This window comes from Arachis hypogaea, chromosome 7, assembly GCF_003086295.3.
Source record: "Arachis hypogaea cultivar Tifrunner chromosome 7, arahy.Tifrunner.gnm2.J5K5, whole genome shotgun sequence".
NCBI classification, from domain to species: domain Eukaryota; kingdom Viridiplantae; phylum Streptophyta; class Magnoliopsida; order Fabales; family Fabaceae; genus Arachis; species Arachis hypogaea.
Window position 1 is genome coordinate 12,572,631 of NC_092042.1, and position 6,957 is coordinate 12,579,587.

At 34.3% G+C, this 6,957-nt stretch overlaps 1 long non-coding RNA gene across 1 annotated transcript; it reads right to left on the reverse strand.

Moving 5' to 3' along the window:
* Positions 1–370: 370 nt before the first annotated feature.
* Positions 371–3,098, reverse strand: LOC112702501 (uncharacterized). The gene is made up of 2 exons (XR_003154168.3): positions 1,634–3,098; positions 371–545 (listed from the first exon to the last, which is right to left on the reverse strand). It is a non-coding gene; the product is annotated as an uncharacterized lncRNA (long non-coding RNA).
* Between the last annotated feature and the right edge of the window lie 3,859 nt (positions 3,099–6,957).

Here is a 6,957-nt window from a genome sequence, read left to right on the forward strand (position 1 = left end):
ATTGATAAAATAAACACAATAAAATATATTTCTTTAATAATAATTCATTACAGTCCAAAAATTATTGTTTTTCTTTGACCCAATTTTTTTGATCCAATACAACAAAAATAGATCTGTAATTAAAGTTTTATTAGTATTAATATTTAATTGCAAAAGATAACATCTGAATTTTGATGTATTTGTCTTGTCACATCTGATCAAAGCAACAATAGCAAAAGATAGGTGTCACTCTTAAATCTATGCCACGTTAGTTTTCTCATGTGTAGAAAAAAAATATTTCTACACCATAAAATTTACCTTAACAAAAATATTTCAAACATATGTGATGATTGGTCAGGGAATAGAAGTGGCAAACCAACCATATCTCCACTTATGAAAAGTTAAGAAAAATTTATTACTTTCAAGTAAAAACATGTGTCCATGATGAAAAATTGCGAGAATTAAAGTATAAACAATCTTTGGTAGTCTCTGGACAAACAATCCAAGGTAATTTCGACTTCACACAACTGAAAAACATGAAGGAACTCCCACCCAAGCAAAGGTTCCTGCCAAAAGTACATAATATACATTAGAAAGCAATCGGCAGAACCAGTACCAGTACCACAAGCAAGTGGAAACAGACAGAAAAGAAGTGGAAAGCAAAATAAGCAACTGATATCAAAACGTACAATCTAATTTAAAACAGTTGAGTCATGTTCTAGGTAACAGGATTTCCGTTCCAATTAATCATTCAACATTATGTGTGCATAAAGTCATGAATTCACATTTTGTTCTAACAAGCAATTATCTTAGTATGTTTTTTTCCCAATTGTTCGAACAAAAGCAGTCATCAATATTAAAGTATGTGCTAGAACCTACCGAATCAACCATAATTTATATCTACTCCAGTGGAAAGCCATGAGTACAGGGTCAAAGTAACAAACTCCTACCATCTTTAACAATAAGTTGAAATTGAGTATATACCCAAAATCGCCCCTGAAATTTGTATCGTGCCACAAATTAACACCTAAAATTTCAATTAACCGAATCCGATCTCCCGAATTCCAATTTGTGTCTCGTGTTAATCCCTTAGTTTATCTCCGTTAACAGCAAGTTAAATTGGCATGTTAAGTTGCAACAGTGAACAAATGGAAACAATGTCATTTTGTGGTTGTGCAAATTACATCGCTCCCTACGAATAGATCATTCACATAAAAATCCCTTTACTATTACTCTCCCTCTCCTCCTTGAGGCCATTCTAAGCAACCTCTATTGTTGCCACTATCGCTTAAGCGACAACTCAGCTGGGTTTAGGGTTTATGGAGATGAACTTGGGGCTAATGCAAGTCACAAATCAAAATGTAAAAGTTCAAAATGGGTTAATTAAAATTTCAGGGATCAATTCAAGACTCGATGTAAATTACAAGTGCCATCTTGGGTATTTAGTCGTTGAAATCAAGCCCAATCAACCATCATTTGCAACTAAAAATACGCATACTCTTCAGTTTTATACAATAATAAAATTAAAATGAAGTCTAGTCAACTTAAAACACATTCCACACACAACGCAAGGGGTAATATATATATATATATATATATATATATATATATATATATATATATATATATATATATATATATATATATACTTAACTGGTTTTGTAGTAGGAGGATCAATCTTCACATCTCCATTCTCTATTTATAGAGCCAGAAAGAACCAAAGAAGATAAGATTAACACTACGAGCTACAAGTTCGAAACTTTTCTGTCTGTTCAGCTAATGTGAACAAAAATTATGGTCCTATGATAACAGCAAACCCAATTTAATCCACAAAGAGACACCTACGAAACTAACATTCTCTAATCCTAATCAAGTAAAAGCGTGAACAATCCCATAACCCTAATGAATCGGAACGCGAGAATATTGATAACGAGAGCAATTAATCAATCAGAAATGAGGAATGAATCCGAAAAACCCTAGATTAGGGAGAAGCAGAAATCTGGAATGAATCAGGCATTGGCGATTTTAGGGATGACGGGAAAGGCGGCGCCCTTGGATTGGGAGTGATTAAGGGAGGCTCGTTCCTTGATCTTCTGCATCTGAAGCATGCGCTCCATGAGGAGCTCGTACTGGCACTTCTCGTAGGAGTGACGCTCGTTCTCACATTTCCATGGAAGGTAGAGCTCGGCCTGGCGGCACTTGTTGAGAGGGATGAGGAGGTGTGCGCACTGGTCCCTGTATGTAAGGGGAACCTTCACTTCCACCATCTTCTCCTGCGTCGCTATCATCTTCTTCGATGAACCAGGAACCTCCCTCTCTCACTCTCTCTTCACGGTCACTTTCACTGCTTCTCTGCTCACTATCTGCGCTTCCTCCCTTGTATTATTTTGAGTGAAATTGTGGTAGAGTCTTTAATTTTGTAGTGTTGCAAAGATCTTAACCTATAGTGCCGTTATACTAATATGAATACATGATGGTTTATTAATTACAGGTAGGGATGGCAAAATTCCCTGAGACACGGGGATCCCTGCGGGGACTGCCCGAATAGAGATCCGACTGTGGGGAATTTTTTCCGTGGGGATGGGGACGGGAGACAAAATTTCTCCGAGGCAGATGCGGAGATCCGAGCGGGATCTCCGCTAATCCCCGAAGTTCATAAATTTATTGAATTATCCTTAATAATTTATTTTTTATACATGTTTTTTTAGTCACACACACAGACACACACACATATAAACCCTAAACTCCTAATCCTCATTTGCATAACTCTTCTTCAATTCAGAAATTTCTAACGTTGTCCATACTCCATCCAACCTCTCTGCAACTACCCTCTCGCCGCTCTCCCTTCTCACCGCATCGTCACACCTCACTGTGCCATGATCCTCACCACGTCGTGCTCTCTATTTGCGGCACTCCTTTCCGTAACTTTATCGTCGTGTCCATTCTACTCTCTGTTGCCGCGTCTTCCACCTTGTCCACTTCTCTATCCTCTGGCTTGTCGTTGTGTTCCCCATTGCGTCATTTCGAAAGAAGTCAACATCTTTTTGTTTAGACTTTTTTGTATAAAATCTTGTTATTTTTGTATAGAATGGATACTTACACCTCTATTCATATGGAAATTAATAATTAGTTAGAACTATCAGATAGATGGGGAATGGGGTCTCCGCGGGGAATAAGGCCCTCTGGAAAATGGGGATGGGGAGCAATATTCCCCCACGGCGGAGAACGGGGGTGGGAACGGGGAGTAAATCTGGGGGCGGGGATGGGGAGCAGGGAGGCATCCCCCACCCCCGCCATGCCCCATTGACATCCCTAATTACAGGCCATGTGTAGCTTGTCGCAGCTGGAGCTCAATCAGGCTAGTCAACTAATGTGGCGAGCCATTCTAACATAATTACTTTTGATTTAGAATTAAATGAGAATAAAACCAGAGATACTATTTTATTTGGTCTTTAGAGTTTAATATAAAATTTCTTTTTTTTTCTGATTTTTAAGTGTATTTTTTTCTTGAATATATGTATCACATTTTTTTTCATTTTATATTTTAGATTATTAATGTAATTATTAAAATATATTTAAAAAATATTAAAACATATTATTTAAAAAAAAAAGAAAACGAAAAATTAAAACATTACTATTAGAAAAAAATTATTAATATAGGTATAAATGGGACCGAAATTAAAGAATATATATGGATATAAAAAATAAAAAATTATTATACGATTATAGAATAAAAAATAATTATATATATAAAATGAAATAATTATAACAAAAAATAATTAATATATGTGATTTAAAAAATATTTTTAATAATCGATAATATAGAGTTTAACAAAACATAATTCATATATTTTTTTATTTATATATATGTATATATATTAAGAAAAACTACCGTAATATATATATATATATATATATATATATATATAATTATTTAACAAAATTAATATAAGGTTATAGAAAGTCTCATTTAATTTGACAAGAACAAGACGACTTGTATAGAAATGGTTTTGATGGAAGGTAAGTTGATTATTTTTTATGATTCTTTCAAGTGATGCTAGGTCCGTTTTATAAATATTTTTTGTTCATATTTTAAGTTTATTTGATAAGTAAACCCTTGCACGAATCAAAGACAGTGCGATTTTATAAATTTATAAGTGCTAATAGCCTTTATATGTAATTTGTTTTATAGTGTGATAATAGACAATATATTTGTTGGTGGATTTAACTATTACTATATTATTTATGATCACATTCAGTATATATATCTGATTTATTAAAAAAAGTAGATTATTAAAATTGATTAATAACTATTTTAAAATTAATTCAATTAACACTAGATTAAAAAAAATGTATAACATGTTACTTTTTTATTAATTAAATTATTATAATTTAAATTAATTTAAAAAATTAAAATTATAATTTTAATCTTATCACGTACATAGCATGGATAATTACACTTGTTAACTCTTTTAATAGAAAGAAAATAAAAGACCTAAATTACTCGTATTCTTATTATATTATGGCTATTGAGGGTCTGATTTGAGATTCTTGGGGATCATCGCACAGCCAACTTGGTAGGAAGAAGATTGAAATGTGTTAAGCTTGAGCCAAATCTGAATTACAGATTTAAAAAATAGATCTTCTTAATTTTTTTAACAATTGAGGGAGCAAAGTATAATCTTTTATCAATAATTTTATAAGTGAAACTAAAAATATATATGAGAGAGTGCAATAAAAGGTTAAAAAAGTTAGAGATTACGCTTTACACTTTTAATTTTTTTTAATATTAAAGAGGATCCATTCCCTAATATTTGAAGCTCCTACCAATTCGATGGACAATGATGAGTAAAATGGTAACTGAACGGCGAGGAAATGGTTCACAAATCTGACTTTTAAATTTGTAACCATACTCCACGTGTCGAACATGCACTCGGAAGAAAGTAAGGATTGAGAAATTCTCAATCTGTAAATAGAATAAGTTGAGTTTATATAAAAATTTCAATTTACAGATAAAATTAGTATCAGATCAAAATCCTACTCTATTCTACCTATTGTCACTCCTAAATCTAAAGGTATATACATTAATATACATTAATAAATTTAACCCTCATATTTGAATTTCTTTAAATTCAATTTTTTATAATCCGCTTTTGGGTTTTTGTTTTCTTTATATTTTTTTAATTTCTAAAAACTGACCCACATTTTAATCTGGGTAAAAAAAATCTTTCACCGTACAATTCGGAGGCTTAGACTTATGAACCAACAAGGTATATACATGGGCCGGATCACATCGGGTTTGGCCTAACTCAGATCCGACTCGAAATATAGACCGGGTCTAATTTTTAGATACTAACCCGACTCTAAACCCAATGAAACCTATGCATTTTCGGACCGGGTAAAAACTGAGTAAAAACCGGATAAAAACTGGGTCTTTAGCATGTAAAAATCACCTAATTTTCAACCATGATTTTACAATTCATATAATAAAATTCACTTAGAAAAATATAACAAGAACCAACACTTCTCTAAAATTAAAGTATAACCACAATCAATACTAATATTGTCTAATAACACCAAATATTTAAATCAATACAAATAACACAATATTATGCATTAGTCTAAAGTCTTATATATTTTAAACATAAAACATTAACTTATAGTCTTATAATGACTAATGTTAGAAACAAAAGACTGAGAAGAGGAATCTGAAAAGTGTATTATTCAGCTTGATGAAATGTACAATATACAAGGGGTATTTATAGGTGCTAGATGAATCAACGTAATAAAGACATAGAATCTTACAATTAATATACAGATATGCTATAAATATAAACGATACTAATACGATACTAATATGATACTAATTAATTCTAATGATTCTCTAACATCCCCCCTCAAACTCAAGTGGGAGCTAAGGATACCAGCTTGAGTTTGGATAACAAAGTCCGGAAACGAGTCGGATGATGAGCTTTCGTGAAGATATCAGCAGTCTGATCCAGTGTTCCAACAGCAATGAGACGAATAGCATTAATGAGAATTCATTGCCGAACAAAATGACAATCAATCTCAATGTGTTTGGTGCGTTCATGAAACACATCATTATGGGCAATCTGAATAGCACTGCGGTTATCACAAAAAACATCAGTAGGAGTGGACTGAGGAGCACCCAGATCTTCGAGAAGCCAACGAACCGAGAGAACCTCAGCAGTGGTGTCAGCGAGGGCACGGTATTCAGCTTCTGTGCTTGACCGAGCGGTGAAGGTCTGCTTCTTAGCACGCCAAGAAATGAGAGCGTCGCCAAAGAACAAACAGTAACCAGTAGTGGAACGACGATCAGTGGGATCACCAGCCCAATCAGCATCGGAGTATGCCTGTAGTGTCAAAGAGGAATGAGCAGAAAAATAAAGGCCATGAAATAGAGTGCCTTTGACGTAGCGAAGAATGCGCAGAACTGCCGCATAGTGAGTAGTACGAGGAGCTGACAAGAACTGGCTGAGAACATGAACTGGATAGGCAATGTCTGGTCGGGTGACAGTCAAGTAGACGAGACCACCAACTAACTGTCGATAGAGAGTCGGATTATCCAAAGCAGTGCCATCCATAGGAGTAAATCGAACATTAGGCTCAATAGGAGTAGACTCAGTGCGACTATCTGTAATCCCAGCGCGAGCAAGAAGATCTGAAGCATACTTAGCCTGAGAGAGATAGATGCCATCATCTGTGGAGATGACCTCGAGACCAAGAAAATAGCTGAGAGAACCAAGATCTTTCATCTCAAAGGTATGGTGAAGTGAGGTCTTCAGTTCAGAGATACCGTCAACATCATCTCCAGTAATGATCATGTCATCAACATATAAAAGTAGAAGGACAACTCCTCGTTCACTTTTACGAATGAAGAGAGCATTCTCATGAGGACTAGAAGTGAAACCAAGATCACATATGGTAGAGCTGAACTTGTCAAACCATTCACGAGGG